Source organism: Canis lupus, chromosome X (genome assembly GCF_048164855.1).
Source record: "Canis lupus baileyi chromosome X, mCanLup2.hap1, whole genome shotgun sequence".
Taxonomy (NCBI): Eukaryota; Metazoa; Chordata; class Mammalia; order Carnivora; family Canidae; genus Canis; species Canis lupus.
The window spans coordinates 122,064,997-122,085,147 of NC_132876.1; the positions used below are offsets into that span (position 1 = coordinate 122,064,997).

Below are 20,151 nucleotides of genomic sequence, written 5' to 3' on the forward strand. Positions count from 1 at the left end.
TCTGAATTGTTTAGGTAATTTGATTGTAATAACAAGGAAGAAGAGAGGAGAAAATTGCTTCTATTTTCAACTCTTCCAAATGTTCAGATGCATAAAGTTAAATTCAGAGCTGCCACTCATATCTTTCTAAGAAACTGTGGAAATAGGAAATCTGTTCATTGGTAGCAATTATATGCATTTTTATATGCATTTAAAAAAAAAAACTTTTTTTCCATCACCGACTTGAGGAAATCAAGGTGCGATCATTTCAACTCTGAAGGTGAGACTGCGCCACATCCTCACCCAGCTGTTTCTGTTGCTTTATACAGTATTAATATTAATGAATTCTGATAACCAGAATGATTCTTTTTTAATAAACTGACATTCAATTAATCCGAGAAAAATGACTGTCATTTTTTAGCTGTGCAAGGCAGCACCTACCAAAGTTTTGCAGACATCAATCTCATGAATCTCAAGCCACTCTGAGGAAGAGGGCCCTGGTAAAATATTACTATTTACTGCAGACGTTCAATCTTCATTTGATGAGATGAAACTTGCGAGTCCATCGGTGAAAACCCCAGAGGCTGTAGGGACTAAGTATTCCCTTGTAAAGCGAAAGCAATGTCGCATTTGAAAGATAGTGTAACACCAGATTTCAAAGAGAGACATTCAGGGGAATGAAACGTATGGTATTCTTCAAAAATACCTTCTGTATTTTTTTTTTATTCAAATTAGCATCTGGCTAGCAGAACCTAACACTGCCTCCTACAACGTCAGATGGAAATTTTGTGGGGTCTTACGAAACAGGAGAAACAGGTGGAAGATGAAGGCAATCCTTGGTGAAGATCTCTTAGAATTCTTAAACCCCTCCCACGCCCCAACGCTGGGTGCGAGACAAGAGCCATGAGAAGATATGGGGCAGAGGGAGACCGTCTCTCAGAAGGTCTTCACTTCCAGGAAATCAACCCACCATGAATCCCCAGAAAAAGCAGAAGGGATGCTTTGTATTCCCATCTTGCAGAAAATGGAAATGGCTGAAGGCAGAGATAGGGCGCTGCAATTTCTCCCATCTTCGTGTCTGCGTCAAGTAAGTGGAATAATTATCGTAAAGCATAATCCCAACCCTCATGCAAACAAGATGCTATTATTGTCAAGAAGAAGATTGTATTGGGATGTGCTGTGCATTCTCTTTAAAGCGAATACATGGTTTTGGATACTATTTTTTGGGAAATCATTGCCTATAACGCGATCGGATTTGAAACTATGAATGAAAATAATATGATGTTATATACCTAAGAGAAGTGTCAACTTTTTAGCTTTAATTGCGTGTCACCCGAATCACCTTTGTAAGGCTCACAGGAAAGTTAAAATCTTTGTACAAAATGTGGAGGGGTTGACCCTAAAAATAGACTGATTTTGTTTCAGTGTGCCTCTGATAAGGTGAAATGTCGGGTATTATCCAATTATTTAAACATCTCACTGAACTGTTTATCTTCTGACTTCATGAGTTTCTTTCATGCGTGTCTGGGCTCCACCAAATTGAGGTCCATAGAGCAGTTACACTCTGCAAAATTCTGGACAAGCATTATCAATGTACTTTTTAGGGTGGGGGAGAAGGGTTCAAGCTCAGAACGCATTTTACTGCCAAAGAAATTAAGATAAAAGACTTTTCTAATCATCATCATGCTGTTGTCTGAGGATAAAGAATGACATTTAACCCTTTGAGCTTTTTGCAAGAAAGAAACTCACATTACTTAAATACAAGTAGAAGTAGCACCGAGTAGTGGCCCAAGTATTTTTCATATTTTCATATTTTTCATATCCCATGCATGGCAGCTCGGCCAACCTCATTACAAGAGGTTAGAAAGACTCCAAGCTATGTGCGTGTGGAAAAAACCTGCGGCAGGTTAGTTCCATTTGAGAATTTTAGGAGTCCCTCACAGGTAAAAATAATAATAATAATTCATTCATAAAAATAATAATAATAATAATTCATTCATAATCCATTGGCACATATGCTACGACAAAAGCCTTCTAAGTCCATGGAGATGATGTGTCGAGGCTTTTAATGGACAGAGGCAATCAGTGTGACACGACACGTCTGTGTATTTTTATAAAGGTATCAGATTGCAATGATTACATCTTGCGTTGCCTTTGCAGACATTTTAATCCACGTCACCTCGTCTAATATAATCACAGGTTACCACACATTTTAGCATACGTTTTAGTACATCGATAATATGTTATTTGCTTCACTGCAGATTCAGGCTCCAGGTAATAAAATTCTCATTACAACCAACAGTGCTCCTATAGCATAATTGCAGGTCCTGCAACTTGGTAAAGGGATCGTGGGGATAAATAAAGCAGCATAGAGAAGAGTGAGCTGCTTTTAGGTAGTCCTCACCGAAGCTTTCAGTCAACACTTCAGGAGAAAACAAACATACACTGGAGACGTTCCCTTGTCAGCTCCGAGAACCAAGGTTCAAATCAGACCTCTTATTTTCTAACCCGGCCTCTCTCAGGAGGGTACAACAACAGAGATAAAAGCACCATTTCATGTTTGTCATCACTGACCCTATTTCTACGGAGAGAATAGGCATGAAATGAAAAGGCCAGGAGATGAAGGAATTCTGGAATTCCTGGCTTGCCACGTCGTTAAAGAACATCCCCCAAAGTGGAACAGGTCTTTTTTTTTTTTTTTTAAAGATTTTATTTATTTATTCATGAGAGACACACACACACACACACACACACACACACAGAGAAGAACAGACACAGGCAGAGGGAGAAGCAGGCTCCATGCAGGGAGCCTGACGGGGGACTCGATCCCGGATTCCCAGGATCACACCCTGGGCTGAAGGCGGTGCTAAACTGCTGAGCCACCCGGGCTGCCCAGGAGCAGGTCTTCTATCTTGTTCTACCCTATGTATTCAGTTCTATTTAATCTATGTTTGTAACATCCTTAAGCATGAGGGAAAACTCGACGCATTTCCCCCTTTGTATCAGTCACTATTGGTGAGGCTAGCTGCTGTAACAAACAGCACCAACAGTGTCTTTGGCTTCACACAATCTCCTTTGCTCAAGCAAATTCCCATGTGGAAGTGTTTGTCGGATGGCTTACTTCTAAGCTGTGGCTCAAGGATGCAAGAGGTTCCCATCTGTCTTCCACAACACGTGGCCTCCAAGGACCCTGACATGGGCAAAGTACACAGAATGGAGGACCACACAAGGTGAAGGTATAAGATCCACCAGGTCTAATGGGGCATCTTCACATCCACCCCAGTTCCTTGGGCCAGAACCATCACATGGTCTCAAATCTTCAAGGAATGCTGGAGAATCTATGTCAGGAAGGAAAGTATTTGGGGAGCACAAGGCAATATCTCTTATTTCCACAAAATCTCTCCATCACCCAGGCTTTATATACATCTCAGGGGAGAACTTTGTTTCTGAAGAGGAGGTAACACATGCTTAATTCTTCTGTCAATCCCAACCATAGACTCTGCAGACCAGCATTCACAGCATCAGTCAGAACATATTTTTTTTTCCCCCGCATCAGTCAGAACCTATTAAGTAGAAATTGAAGTTCATTGTTATTGAAAAAGGATATCTGATAGAAATTAGGAATAAGAAGAATGGGAGGCCTTAGGAATTTGGAACCATGAGACGAACTATCTTTGGTGTATGGTTGCTGCGTCTCTTACAAGTGTCTTGGCTCTATTATCTCTTCTTTCTCCTCTTCCTCTTTTTCTTTTCCTTCCTCCTCCTCCTCCCTCTCCCCCTTCTTCCCTCCCCCCTCCTCATTGTCCTCTCTCTCCCTTTCTCTCTCCCTTTCCCCTTTCACTCAAATTCCTGACTCCATTCAGGCTATGTGGGAAATTTATTCTGGCCACGTATCTTGCAACATGACACTTGTAAAAGGACACTGGTGACACTCAGCTAAGGTCTGTGGTCCACTCCTGGCCGACGTACAAGTTCAAATTGTATTGACCATGAACTTATGGGCAGATCCATGGAGTAAAGCAATATAGATAATTCCGTGGCTGCCCCATTGCACATTATCCACAAATTGGACGGGAGCCGAGAGGTAAGGATTGGTTCTCTCATCTCCACGGATTGTTTGTACTAGTGGTAACTACATGGGGGGGAGTTCTCATGGAATATTCAGCTCCAGTTAGGGACACCTGTCCATTTCCTTGTCAAGCCATCTATGCCCACAAGTAAATGACATTTTATTTTATTTTTTTAGTTAGTTTTTTTTTTTTTTTGTAAATGACATTTTAATGTTTTATCACTTCACACGGAGTAGAACTGTTCTGCCATTTAGGAGAGCTCATGGATTTAACTGTATGCAGAGATAGTAGCGACTGAGCACAAATTCCACCCTGATGCCAAGAAATAAGTTTCACTCAAAGAACACAAGTAATTGATGGATATGTGGGTTTGTGTGCCATTTAGATGAGTCAGAGGGAAAGAATTCTATCATCAGTTAGCAGCCCAGCTTTGAGCTCAGGGAATATACTGCATGATGTGATTCTGGTAGGAATACAGACAAGAACTCATGGAGGCACACATTGCAGGAAAAGATCTCGTGTCATTTTCACTTGCCTTAGATACGAAGCATGCATGGAATGCAAAAATTCGTTTTTTCATAAGTTACTTTTTGGCTTGTAGACTTTCTTGTATGTACTTCTGTTTCAGGAATGTACCTAATTAAGGTCACCACAGTAGGAAAAGATCCTAACATTTGTCTTAGCGAAGGAAGACATACAAGATTGAGTTCTGTTGCCATCAAAGCAAACTGCTTTGTGAAGATTGTGAACCCTTTAGATGTGGAAATTGCTACTGGATAAGAGGAAGTTAAATTCAGAAATCCTGAAGACGCAGACCCATTTATCAAATACGCGGTCACAGACCTAGGCTGTACACTGTCACTCGAGAAAGGTTCAATACCGTGGAACAGATGCACGTTGGCTATCTGAATGTTTCCATAGCTTTGCAAAGCATTGACAAGATAATTCCTACCTTGGTAAATTATGCAGAATAGACCATATGGCTTTATGTAAGAAAGAGGAGAAAGGGTGATAGTCGTGGACAGAACACAGGAAACAGATCATTGATTCTCCAACTATAGTCCGCAGGCCAGCAGCATAGCATCCTATGAGAACTTGCTAAAAATGAGAGCTTCAAGCTCCATTCCAGAAGGTGGAGGTTCAATCCAACCATATATAATGTAGTGAATGCTACCGGTGATGAAGATGTACAGTCAAGTTTGAGAACCATTGCGTCAGAAGAAACAAGTAACCCTTGGCTTGTATTAGGAGAGAGAGAGAGACAATGAGTGAAAAAGAGAGAACACTACGGACTCCTAACTCTTCTCCTGGGGATATCGCAGCTATTCTGTGGTCTCCCACCTCCTGTCACTAACTATGAGGAATAAAGAACCATTCATCAGCGCCCAAGAAGGAAAAAAATCAAGGTTTCTTGTTGCAAAGCCTGGCCATGCTTTGAATGAAAAGACAAGTTGGAGCTGAGGCATCCCATCCTTGCCATTGAGGGTCAAACATGACTTCACTGATTCTGGGAAAGTGCCAAGCCAGGAGATTCAATGGCATCACACAATCAAGATGGCCCTCACTTATGGAACTGCACAAGCAGAGACAGGTTGGACGTGATTAACAGTTATGAAGAAACCTGGGAAGCCTCAGCTTGTTAGGAAGCCCCGGTCCTCTGATTACACCAAGATTGGAAGCCATTTTGATGCGATACCTTTGAGTATTATTTATGGACTCGTGAAGGCTGAATAATGGCAAATGGGAAAGTAAAAATCTTGGCCCGCTTCCAAATCCCCATTAAAGTGGAATGCTTAGTTCTGCCTAGACTGTTCTATTAAGGAGTAATCGTTCTTTCTCTCCTACTCTGCCAGACAGAGGAACCTTCCTCGGCTTTTCACAATACCTAAGATCATCGCTCCGTTCTACTGTTAAGGAGAATGACGGCTGCCTACAACGTAGGATGAACTCTGTGATGCTGAGGCAGCCGGGTCAGTCTGAGACCAGAAAGGAGCTCCGATGCTCACCGTGACTTCCATCGGCCAACGTTCTCCTGACAACTGTCCGTCTTTCCCCTCCAGCCACAAAGATCCAGGAGCAAGAAGTGCCTCGATTAAAGGAAGGAGTGCCCCACCACATAAGGTGCATGTTGGGGGAACAGGCAGAAGGGTACAAATAATGCCAGTTGTATGGGGGTGTTCACAGTAGAAATTTGAAGGAAACGAAATGACCAGGCAAGAAGAGCCCTAAATGGAGGTAATGAACTTGGTTGGTGGTCTTTGTGAGTTTTGTGAAAGGACAGAGGTCAAAGCCAGGTAGCTGTGAGCTGAGGAATGAAGATGGGGTGAAGGACAGGAGACAGTGCCTCAGACTCCAGATTCTAGACAAGTTCACCTCAATTATACATAAAGAGACCAGTCACTTGCTACAGGAACGTCACTATGCACCCTTTAAAGGATCAGAGGAAGTCAGGACAATGACTCTCACCTGTTGACGCTCTACAATGGATTGGGGACAACTGGGGCTTGCTAACCCATTTTAACTTCACAGCGCTGCCGGGTGGGTACTGTCATTGCTATTCCCAAATGGGGAACAAAATGAAGAGGAGGAGGAGGAAGACCAAGGCGAAGCAAACAGTTGAAATTCAGTGCATTGTGAAAACTGTCCACGTTCACAGGATTGTGAAGCACAAAAGTCTCCCTAAGCCCTGCTTTTACATTTGGAGACTCTATATGACAAAGACCATCATGTTAGTAAGGAAAATGTTCAAATTGGAAAAAAAAAAAAAAAGGTTAACTTTACCAGCGATTAATTTTCAGACAATGGATTTATAGGTACAACAGAGAACTGACTCTGGGGAAATTAGAAATATATTTTCTTTCTCATTCAAATCTCCAAGTGGATTAAATATATATCTAGATGCAAAATCGCGCTTGGGCATGGAGCAGTCAGATTGCCCCTGGACTGGAGGCATTTGCAGTGAGATGATAGAACCTGTCCCTGAGCTGCCTGGTGGGCCAGACGCAGAGGAAGCGGGGACCAGGAGTAGCCATGGCGGGCGATGCCTCAAGAGCGGCCCGGCCATGCAAGTTGATGCTCAGGGCGTCTATCCTGTCCCTGACGCCCAGTCTCCCACACAGCTGGTCTGATACAGATGACCTTTCACGACTCCTGAACCAAGAAAAAGTCCAACAGAACGATTCCCAGTGTTGACTGTACGTGTGCATCGCCTGGAATGGTTTACAACCTACAAGCTCGGTTAATGCAGGGAAAGTGGGTGAGCCCACCTCCGTGGTAGTTTTTACAGGTTCTTCTGTTGAGTAGTCAAGACCGAAAACCCCTGCTCTGGGCCTTTCAGTGGTCCTCCACATGTGGGCTTGGAGATGCAGATTCTTAGGCCCTTTCCCAGAGTGTTGATTCAACAACTCAGGGAAGAGAGCGGAGCTTGAACACGCCTTCTAGGCAACTCTGACACCAGGCGCATTTTACAATGCTGCTTCCTCTCCTTGCTGGGGTGCAAAGTGGGGTGCAAAGAACCTCAGCATCCCGTGGGATGTGACACAGCCGAGTGTGAAGGTCCATCCTAGACACCCTAGATTTGAACCTGGACTTCGCCAAGTACCTCAGGTGATTGCATATTACAGTTTGAGAAGCATGGCTCCCTCCTCCTCCTCAAGGGACTGGTACCTCACCCTCTGACTAAGCTGTGGGCTCCCAATAAGCTCATCCTACAGGGCAAGAGAGTAATGCCTGACATGTCGTTGGCTTTCTGCTACGATGGACGAGAGGTGAGGGTGTGCATGCACGTGGTGGTTCAACGGGGCGGCCTCTGCATGTTCACGCCTCCTTGCAGTATGTAGCGTGGGGCCCGCTACACAACAGCACCTGCTGCCTTCCTGCCTGACGGTGATGCCCGCAGGCAGCTGTGGTCGTAAGGAAGGGAGAAGCCCAGAACCTCTGATATCCTGCAGGTGGAGGGGGAATGGGACAGAAGCCGGACATGACAGGGTGGCCTCTCTCTCCTTCCGCTCAGGAGTCTAACTTCCTCCTACCACCTGGTCCAGACCCCTTGCAGACCCTGATTCCTTTTCTCTTTGAGGCTGCTCTTGGACTACATCCTTTAAGGCATCAGCGACATGTGATTTGCTTTAGAATAACCTGGAAATCCTTGTTTCCTCCCTTACCCTTGCCCTGACTGCCGTCCTTGACCTTCTCCTCCTCATCCTCCCCAGACAGCAGAACTCTAAGAGGCAGGTGACGACAGACGCAGTGAGCTGAAATAATAAAACCTGTCCTATAGTCCCCAGTGCCCGGATCCCGCTTCTGACTGGGCTTTGATCACACAGCTGACTCCACACAAGAAGCAGAAGTTAGACCAGGAATCCAGGTCTCCCAGCAAGCTGCGGGAGGAGACCTTAGCCTCCCTTTGGGGTGAGCACTTGAGCCCACGTCCTCAGGCAGCTCCCTGAGGGTCAGTAAGGCATTGCATGCTTTTACCGTAAGGAGATTTTTTGTGACTGGTGAGCTCTGTGAGATGGTTTGACACTCAACTTAGACTCAAATCTTGGAGACACTCATCTCCTGTCTCTCAATAGCTGGTGTTTTCTGTTGTGTGAAATGTCACCTGCACCCAGACCATGGGATCTCTGGTACCTTCCAGCACCTGTCAGATCCGCTGGAGCAGTTCTAGCCAGGGTGCACCTGGGATATGGTGCTGGCTCCTCTTGTCCACCCTCTTCGTTGTGGGGTTACAGAGGTCTCATTATGCCCGAGGCTGGGGCACCTTTCTGGGGCTCATATTCTCAATAGTTGGTGACCTCTTTTAATTTTCTGTGGCTCCCATATTGGGTATGTTTTAAGAGCACAGAGTCCTTACCGAGGTACCTTTTGTTTTGTGTTTATAGGATGAATATTCACTGGATACACTTAGTCTGAACTGTAGGGTTGTTTGCTGGGATTTCCTCCATAACCCATTTTTAGGAGGTCATTAAGAGCTTGTGGTTCATGTTTCTGAGAGTACGCTTTGGGGTGCTTGCGGAACCTGCCATCGTTATCTAGTGTCTGGGAAATCAGGGGGTCGCAAGATTGCTGTTTGTCCCATTTTCTCACGTGTTGGGAGGAGAGTTAGCTGTCACTTGCTGGGACTGTAGGTATCTCCTGGGCCAGTGGGATTAGAGTCCTTCTAAGTGGCTGGTGGTCTTGGCTAGTAGGCTGGTTAGGTTTCCATGCTAGTAGCCAAGCCATTTCCTCTGCAAAGTGGGACGTTTGGGCAGGGAATGTGACATTTAGGACAAAATGAGCTCTGTGACATGGCAACTTGCTCTAGGTGAATCTGATATTACAGCAAGTGTGGGTGGGTACCCTTGATTGTTCAGCTTCCACTTGTGTTGTTAGCTTCAGGAATAATAATAATAATTATTATTATTATTATCCTCTCTACATATCAAGAGGTACATGCTTAGAGCACCATGTCCTGGGATACTTAAACTGTTTGACATCTCTTGTACCTTTCCATGCCTATCTCTATAGAACATCTTTCCAGAGTTGGAAAGTCCCCCTGCAGGAACCCTGAGGTGTTAGATGTTGTTTTCAATCAGCTACACAGTTGTTCACAGAGACACACTCCTGACAGAGAGAGGAGAGTCTCCATCCAGAAAACAAGAAGACAAAACCATACAGAAATCATAACTCTTGCCCCTGTTACTCTTCCTCCAGAGAAATTCCAGCTCTTTGAAAACCTTTCCTCCTCCATCTCTACTTCAGGCACTTTAAACCCAAGCACAGCAATGTGTGTAATTATCGTGAAACTCGAAACTGGTATAGTTGAGCCAACCCTGAAGAAAGCAAAGACAAAAGCAGAAGAAAAAAAAAAAAGAACTGGTGTAGAAAAAAAATAATAATGTAGGACCTAGTGAATCCCAAATGTAATTTTTGGAGAAAACATAGATGTTCTCACTATATATTTAAAAATAAAAAAAGAAGAAGGGCAAAAGCCACAGTGACAGTTAAGAAATGACAAGGGGGAAATAGAAATATAAGAAATTCAGTGACATGTTCCAGAGCAAGCAAACAATACATTTAAAAGAAATAACTATGCTGGGGTAATAAAACTGGTTTAAATCAATCCAAAATCACATATAATCTGTAACTCCTTTTGTTTGAATAATATAAAGGATGGTTGAAAGGATCTCCACCACTTCAAAGATGCAGTTTACCCAGACGACTTCACAGGAAACAGTCTACCAAGCATTTACAGTAAACATGACTCCAGTGCTTTTTAGGCAGTAGTAGAAACTTTAAGAGAACTCGGAAATTTTAGGGAGTATAAATGATAAAATCACCTGAACAGATAGCACACACATGCATGTCACATTTAACATCATCTCGCCTGTGAAAGTGAACTTATTTCCTGACAATGTGACCTTGAAATCCCCAACTAGGGTTTGAATCTCTGTTTCTTCCCCTCCCTCCCTCCCTTGAATGCAACCAGGCCTGCTTCATATGCACTGAAGCTCTGTAAATAGGTCCATACGTGTTTAAAAATCATTACGCCTTCCTGATCATTCATTTCGCTCTTTTTTTCCCTCCAATAAGACCCAGTCTATCTCTGACAAGAGTCCTTATCTTTATATTCACTGGTTAGGAGATTCCAAGAGCCACCCCAATTCCTTATATTGTGTTGTTAGGCATTTTTCCCACCTTAATACTTTTCAACCTGTGTCTTGTAATTTTTGTGTGTGTTTGTCTTATTATTTAAACACATTTTAAAATAAAGAGCATATAGCAGGGTCTTGCTTCTTTATCATTCTGACAATCGGTCTTTTAAATGGGCTGTTTATTTCATTTCACACAATGTAATTAAAGTCTGATCTGGTTGTATTTCAGTGGGTCAGCTTGACTTCATTGTCTCTTCTGTGATTTGTCTCTCTGTTACTTCTTTTCTCATTCTTCTGAGCTTTTTGCTATTCCATTTTCATAGTTTATTATTTAAAAATAATATTTTTATTTGCTATTTCTATTTTTTTCAGGAGTCAATCCAGTGATGGCAATATCAGTCTTAGATGGTGAAGCTTGATTAAAAAAAAAAAAAAAGATATTATGTGATTTATTATGCAAGTTAAGAAACCTGTAAGAGTATAATTCTATTTACTTCCCTCAAGTCATTCCTGGTGCACTTGTGAAATACACTTGTGCAAATGTCACAGACCTTACAATATATTTTACGTTGTTTGGTCATGGTCTTAAAGCAAGGCTGTGTTTATTTAAATAGTGTGTGCTTTTACCCACATATCTACATTTCTGGTGATTTTCATTCCGTTCTGCAGAGCTACACCTCATTTTCTATAATTGACCTCCAGCTAGCCAGCTTCTTCCAGCTAGGTCTGCGGACAAATTCCACATTTATTAGAAGATGCCTTTATTTCACCTTATTTATGAAAGTAATTTGGTTATAGAGTCCTATATTTAGCTCTTTTCGGTTTTACTGTTTTCTTTATGCTTTTCAATTTCATTGATCCTTCTGTTGTATAGAGTCTCCTGTGATTTCTAGATAGTAAATTGACTTCACATAATTTTTTTCACTTTTAGAATATTTTCTTTTTTTTTTTAATTTTATTTATTTAGGATAGTCACACACAGAGAGAGAGAGAGGCAGAGACACAGGCAGAGGGAGAAGCAGGCTCCATGCACTGGGAGCCCGATGTGGGATTCGATCCTGGGTCTCCAGGATCGCGCCCCGGGCCAAAGGCAGGTGCCAAACCGCTGCGCCACCCAGGGATCCCAAGAATATTTTCTTTTCTATGATGCCCTAGATTCTCCTGAAATTCCCCTAGTTTTCACTCATAATTACCTTTTTCTGTTGCACTTTTATTTATAATAATTATCTTAAGCTCCTTTTCGTAATTCCAAAAGATGAGTAATCTATAGCTCTGTTTTTGGACTGATTTCTTTCTTTAATTCATTCATTTCAAGATTCTTTGATCATTGTATATATATATATTTTTTTTCCTAATATAGTTTCTAAAAAAATACTGGGACATGAAGTGTGTGTGTGCATGTGCACACGTACATGCTTGAGAAGGACTCTAACCTTTTCTTAGGGCACCAAAATGAGGGTGCAAGTGTTGAGACATTTTTAGGGATGGTTGTCTTTGTTTTTATTTTTTTAAAGATTTATTTGTTTGTTTTAGAGAGTGAGAAAGTGGGGAAAGAGAGAGGGAATGAAAGGGACAAGCAGACTCCACACTGAGTGCAGAGCCCCACACAGGGCTCGATCTTATGACCCTGAGATCATGACCAGAGTCAAAATCAAGAACTGGATGCTTAACTGACTGGGCCACCCAGGTGCCCCAGGAATGGTTGTCTTTATTTCTTCAAGAAGGCCTTGGGTTGGAAGCATAGGAGTCTAGGACTTCTCTTTGCTTTTATAACACTACCTCCAAGCATCTAATGCACATTGCACCTCCTCACAGGCTTTGAAATGTCCTGTCCACAATGAAGGAGGGATAGGACGTAAAAGACTCAAACCTAGCCTTACAACGATGAACACATCAAAACTGGTTAATGATTGAAACAAGAGTTAATGAGGTGATTCATATGCCCTGTAAACGGTAAAAAGATGTTCAGTCACATGCCTAAAAAACAAATTAAGATGTGTCAAGGTTCTCTTTAATGAATCACCTGTGTAACAATCAAAATTTCTTGTGAAAGAAGTCTCAATGAGCTGCCCAGTTTGCCCTTCCTAGTTGTTATGAGAATGTCCATTTCCCCTGGTGCTTTAGCAGGAGCTAAGCAGCTTTAGTGTTTTCTTAAACCTACACATTTCATTTTTAATAATTTTCCTACAGATGTATAGATATGAGACAATTATATAAACATTCATATTTTGCATTTTTTCCATAAAATAAAATGTTTTGAATCAGTACAAATGTATACAAAATGACTGGCTAAAATAATTATTAGTGGGAAACAGACAGAGTCTAAAATAATTGTATTAATAATAAGTTAAAGGGGCACCTGGGTGGCCCAGTCATTGAGCATCTGCCTTGGGGCTCAAGTGTTGATCCCGGAGTCCTGGGATCAAGTCTCACATCAGGGAGCCTGCATCTCCCTCTGCCTATGTCTCTGCCTCTGTCTGTGTCTCTCATTATTAAATAAATAAAATCTCTCTTAAAAAAGTAAGTTAAACTGATGGCCAAGTATCTACTGAGATAGTAGAGCAGACAAAGTAGAAATCATAAATCGGTGGTATAGGACTCAAGCATGCAATTTAGAGAATTAACAAGAATGTGACGACAAAGAATTCTTTGGTTTTTTTTTTTTAAGCTTATTTATTTTTTTGTAATCCCTACACCCAGTGTGGGGCTTGAACTCACAACCCTGAGATCAAAGGTTACATGCTGTTCCAACTGAGCCAGCCAGGCACTGCAAAGAATCCTTCATAAAGCCTGGAGAATATTGATGAAACTGCCAAAAAATGATGAATGGAAAATAGAAACCATAAATATGCATATATACATACACAAATGGCAGGATGATGTTAATGACAATTAGATATTAAGGGTTCTGAACATTTCAGTTGAGTCAAGAGCCTCAGGAAGAGAGAACATCCACTAAAAACATCGATATGGCTGTATAACTGTGCTGGACAAAGACAACAAAAAGGAAGATTGTGCAAAGGTTGCACATTTATATTTGAGGACATGCAACTGCTTTTCAATGTCTTGAAGTCAAGAAGAGCTAAATTGTGTTTTTGTCTTTTTATTTTTTAAAAGATTTTCTTTATTTATTCATGAGAGACACAGAGAGGCTCTCTCCCCGCAGGGAGCCTGCTTTTCTCCCTCTGCCTATGTCTCTACCTCTCTCTCTGTGTCTTTCATGAATAAGCTTTTAAAAAAATAATAAGGTCTTTTAATAATAAGGATAATTAAAAAATAATAATAATAAATAATGAAATAAATAATAAATAATAAGGTCTTAAATAATACGGTCTTTTAACCCTAAGCATAATTAAATATCCATTAATCCATACTGATAGAAATACACGATTGATAAAATAATGAATGAGAGAATAGACACATGTACTTTACAGAAGAATTCCACATAATTTATGTAGATACACCCTCAAGGAGGTGGATTACTCTCTACCCCTTACATGTGAGCCATGTGGGGACTTCCTTCAAAAGAACACTGTATAGAAAGTAGGGGAAATCAGTGACTTTGTAGTGGAGAATCCTGACATACACAACTTCAGCCAGCTGACAAAAGCCAACAGTACCAAGTAGTCAGGTTTAGGGTCTTGTACCCTTGACGTGATGGAATGGAAATGGAATTTAACCTCGACAGTCTTCCCTGAAACCTATAACCTTAGTCTAATCATGAGAAACACACCAGACAAATCCCATTAGAAGGACCTGCCATAAAACACCTGACTTGGACTCTTTAAGGTCCTTGATGATGTCAAGGTCATCACAAACACATGCCATCTGAGAGACTGTCAAGAGCAATAGAAGGATACATGACAACCGAATGTAATGTGAGGTCCTAAAACTCACACAAAATGGGTCATTATGTACAGACCTTAGTTAAGAATAATGTATCAAAGTTATTTTGTTCATTGTAACAAATATTCTATATTACCAAAATGGCAGAAACTGGGTTTAGGGTAGATAAGCCTATCTGTACTATTTTCCTCTCTCCCTCTCTCTCTCTCTCTCTCTTTTGTAAATCTAAAACCATTCTCAAATGATAATAATAAAATTTATTTTAAAACAATGGTAGGATGATAATGGGGCAAAAATTACAGAAGCCACAGGAAGAGGGAATTCAAGGAGGAGAGAAGTCACCTTTAAACATCATTCCAGATAAATCAAGCCAAAATGGGACAGATTTTAGGTTTTAGTAAAAGGAAAATCATTAAGGACCACTGTGAGACCAATTAAAAGCGATTCTGAGGTCTTTTTTAAAGCAATATATTACTATAAGGTAGAACTGAAAACCCATTTTTCCTCCCTTAATTGTTATCAATAATATTTTAAATGTCTTAGGTGCTTAAATTCTCCTTGAGGAATCTATTATGACATTTCTGAGTTTTGAAATTTTTTCATATGGATGGTTGTTATCCGACTTTCCAAAACCTCATTTTCCATTCAAATCTTTCCCCAAAATTGAGTCATCATGGGTCGCTAAGGCTCCTTTTGTCACAAAGACTGTTTCTTTCCAAGTGACTGTTAATAACTCCATCTACCGAGATTATTTTTAAATATCACAGTCCTTAAGGCTTAGTATTACCCACACCTACTTTTTCATTTGCATGATGTTACAGAGATTGGGAAATGTCAGGAGCTGCCAAATTAGCAGTAGATGCCTTGATCTTGAATTTAAGGGTCGCAGATCCAATTTATTACTCAGTCTGTCTGTGGGCAATTAGGTTAGTACATTTAAGCTGATATTAGCGGCCAGACGTGATTTCATTCTGCGTTTTTGAATTGCAGGTAGTGCGGTATCTGAGAAGGATGGATGGTGTAATGGGTGAAGAGGTGTGAATGGATCCAGGTATGGTTCACACTCATCCCCCCTCTGCTCCTAGAGATTTACTGCTCTTTCAGTGTGAACAAACAATATATCCAAGGACTGGTTTCTCCATCAACCCCGAGGGAATAAATAGGGATTAAATAAAAATAGATCAAAATAACATGGGTGTATTTTGTACTCCAGGCTGGAAATGCTGATTATTGGCATTCTTGTTTTTTGTTGTTTTTTTAATAAACACACACACAGACCCATGCACGTCTACACCTGGATTCAAACCTACCGCTGCCAGGATCCTGAGTAATATGGGAAGAGCAGGTGCATGGAGAGCCAGTTCATGGTCACTTGTTGCCAAAGTGTGTAGGGATGGATTTAGCATCACTGGCCAGCTAAATCACTTCTGGGAAATAAGCGTTTGGGGAAAATGAAGTTTATCTGGAATAAACTTTCGCTGGGAAAGCACCGCGTGTTGAAAGAAGTAGAGCTTCCATTATCTATTTGGGCTGGTTGGAGAGTTGGCCAAGTATGAATGGCATGTGGCTTCCCGTTGTGAGGTAGGATAGCGTGGCTCGGTTCTGTTCTCCTTTTCCCACGTGGTCCTCAGCCTTGCTCAATGCCAATATCCTAAGATGTGAGGATACATGTGAGAAGAGCAAATAAAGTACTTGCACACTCGCATCTGTCTGGACCTGGAGTCACACGTATTTCAAGGCAACTTCTAAGAACAAAGATCCTCAGTGCCTGGAATCCTGCTCTTGCCCGGTCGGTCGGTCTCAGAAACAGCCTTGTCCTTAGTGGTCATCTTGGGAATTCACAGATTTTTATTTAGAAGAGATTCTTGATGGCGGCAAACAAAATTTTTTTTATCACCAGGTAGGTCCAAAACCTCTTAGGGAAAATACTCTATACCTAACCCTTCTTTCTGTAGGGGTCAACTACGTAATAACCTACATAGTGAGCCAGGAGGGGTCACTATCTGTGATGTGCCCTTTCCCAAAATCAAGAGGGTGCCTGGGAATCGGGATTCCCACAGTCCCTTCCAGCACCAAATTTCACAGATGTAAATGCCTTGTATGGGTCTGAAATACATCGTTTTAGGTTGGGAATACTTATTTTGATTTTTTACTAATTTCCATGAACCGCTTGGTGTCAAAACAGAGTAACTGTTAGATCCTGCTGATAGGTGCTGCTGTAAACCTTTCAATTTATCATCCCTCACAAACCAAGCTATAATCAGTCCGGACCTCTACACCGATGCTCTGAAAACATACAATACATTCAGCAATTAAAAAAAAAAAAAGTGAGTGCAGAAGTAGAGAAAACTATCCTCAGCCTAAAATGTTAAGAATTATCTTGAGCCTTCCACATTTCCATGAAGGTTGCGGGATTCATACACAGGCTTTATGCTTTGTAGGCTATGGAAATAGTTAGGACATTTTGTGCTTCTATCGTGGCAGTATTCCTGCAAGTCATTTGGAAGTATTTCAAGATTATTCGGAACAATTTGCACACTTTTCAGGACAAGAGAAAGTCAGATAAATTTTGTCAATTGTGGTCGTATCAAGTAATGGAGACTTGATGCCTGGCCAGTTATGGGAATATATATTCAAGCTCCAACCCTATGCAATGGGCACCCGGTTAGTGTCTTTCCACTGCCTTGTGCCCATCTGTAGAAAGAAGTGACTATCACACTTCAAGATTATTATATAAATGAAATACGAAAGCTCTTGTGATCACATTTAAGAAATAGAGGTTAAAATAAAATTTAAAAAAACATCTTTTTTACCCTCTATCCCTCAGCCTTGATGAAAAAAAAAATGACGCTCTTTGCATTGTCAGGGGAGAAGTGTGTCAAATATTTACCTATCACAAAAGATAGCAGAAACAGGAAAAGATGGGAAATAAATAAGATATAATGTTGAATACGTGCAAAAATCCTACTTTATGAATTTTTGCCTCTTCTTTTTGAGAGAAATGCATTTTCATTTTAGAAAATTTGGACTACGAAGGATAAACACAAGGTGATAAACCAGCGCCCCAAAAGTACAGCCTAAATCAACCACAAACAGACAAAGATCATTTGTGATCATTTGTGATCTTATTCTTGACTTATTCTCTTATATTGCTTTTTCTGTGCATGGGGAAATAAAGAAAAATGGGCTATAGTATCATTCATAAGAATTTCAGGGGACTTTTTTTTTATTTACTTATGTTTCATTTTAATTCCAGTGTAGTTAACATACAGTGTTATATTAGTTTCAAGTGTACGATATTCAAGGCTTCCATACATCACCCAGTGCTCATCACAGCAGGTGCACCTCTTCGTCTTCATCACCTGCTTAACCCATCCCCACTCCCCTCCCCTCAGGTGACCATCATCTTGTTCTTTATAGTTGACTCTGGTTTTTTGTTTTTTCCTTTTTTTTCCCTTTGTTGATTGGTTTTGTTTCTTAAATTTGACATGAGTGAAATCATATGATATTCATCTTTCCAGACTGGCTTATTTCGCTGAGCATTAGACTCTCTCCATCCATCCATTTGTGTTGTTGCAAATGGCAGGATTTCATTTTTTATGGCTGGATAATACTCCAGAGTGAGTGTGTGTGTGTGTGTGTGTACACACCACATCTTTATCCATTCATTAATCAATGGAACTCGGGCTGCTTCTATAATTTGGCTATTGTAAATAATGCTGCAGTGAACAAGGGGTGCATATATCTTTCGGGGGACATTTTAAGCTCACAGTTTATTTTGAAGTAAATACAGATTCAGGCACACTTGTAAGAAATGATAGAGCTCCCGCACGCCCTTTATCCGGTCTTCGAAGTTTTTTGACTCCAGCACCCCACCCAGAGAATTAATGTCAATACAGTCGAGCACACCAGGATCCTTCCTGTTCCCCAGTGACAGTAACACCCGCACCCCTTCTCCCCAACCACCTTCTGAATCCCTGAAAACCACTCATCTGTTCTCTATTCTCATAATTCTGACATTTCAAAAATATTATCTAAATACAATGCATTTGGGTGGCAGTGGTTTCTCATTGCCAACCGGGAGGGCTGGTTCCTCACTCAGGCTCTGCTGGTGTGGGTGAGGGTGAAGCCACCAATTTTCATGGGCTGCTTGATTGGAGTGGAGTGATAATTTTCTTTAAGTATTGTCTTGCTCTGCTCCTTCTTTCCTGGTCCTCTGACTAGAGAGAAGCTCGTGGAGGACTTTTTTTTTTTTTTTAATCGGGTACTATTTCCTTTTCTGAATTGCTATTGCTTCAGCTCCCAGTGTGGGACATATGAGGGAAGGAAAAGGAAGTAAGAAAGGAGAAGGGAGAAAGCAGAAGGAATGATGGAAGGTAAAAGGAAGAAAAAGGAAGGAAAGAGGAAGGAGGGATGGAGGAGCAAGACACACACTCACCTCATTATTAGTCCTTGGGTTCCAGATCCCCTAGATGATCTGCCTTCCTTGTGAATTTCAGCATCTTTGTATATTTTATATGATGTCTGGTAGTTTCAGTAGCATTTAGTGACAGAGAAGGGAATGCTCCAATTCCCCCATCTTCCTGGAGGCAGATGTCCTCTTCAATATAGTCGAATGCAAAGAGAAATGTCCTTATTTTTCTTTGGACCTTTAATATAGACACACAGGCCCTTCAGAGGCCACCCATAGACTATTGTGCTTTCCTGAGATTGTAATGAGCACGTGCTTTGAAATGTAAAGATATTGTCATCCCATATTCCTATCAGATGATCTGATAGCCTGAGCTTGGATTAGTTCACAGGAGAACTCCAGGGAATCTTCCATGAAAATGGCTAGAGATGGACTATAATTATGATCTGTGCAAGATCACAACTGACTAGTGAGATGATGGTACACATAGTAGAGATACTGGAGCAAAAAAAAAAAAATATATATATATATATAAACCTACAGGTGCAGCGGGAAAATCGAAATTTATGATGAAATGATGGGATTTTGTGTGTAATTATTGTCTCTAAAAACAGTAATAGAGAACACAAAGAAACCAATGAAACATGAAAAACAGGAGATGGTAGGGCGCAGTGGGAATGGTGCATTAGAAATTCTGGAGAGCCACCCAGAAAAGTGACCAACAGGAGACACAACCTTGACACCTCTCAGGTAGCACACAAAATTCTCCAGGAGTAGGAAAAAGTGGCTCTAACGTGTACACGGTGACTTCTATTATCCTGACTTATGTTATCAATGTCTGGCATCTTCTGGACAAGCTTCTGGATTTTCCTCGGTACTCCACAGCAGCATACAAGAGAAGGTGCAGTTGTAAAGGAAATGCAAAAACTAGGCTTCGAGGTGCCAAGGTTGAAGACTTTATTCTATCCTTGCTCACCGTAACACAAGCGACAATCCAACGCTTCATTGCTCCATCAAAAATCCAGGCAATCCGTCTCCCTGATGGGAACAGGAATAGAAAGGATATAAAAATCACATAAAGAAAACACCTTGGAAAAAAAAATTATTACTAAAAGAAACACCATAGTCAAATACCGTAGCAAAATAATTACACAGTGTCCCCTGGGAGCAGGAATGGGAAGACAGTTATCTGAGGAAAACGCGAGCCACC

General features: G+C 41.2%; 1 long non-coding RNA gene across 1 annotated transcript in view; it reads left to right on the forward strand.

Moving 5' to 3' along the window:
- The first annotated feature begins 751 nt into the window (after positions 1–751).
- Positions 752–20,151, forward strand: part of LOC140627395 (uncharacterized) — a 38,942-nt gene continuing 19,542 nt past the window's right edge. The window contains exon 1 of the long non-coding RNA XR_012026167.1: positions 752–1,066. This is a non-coding gene — a long non-coding RNA (uncharacterized lncRNA). The remainder of the gene's footprint in view (positions 1,067–20,151) is intronic.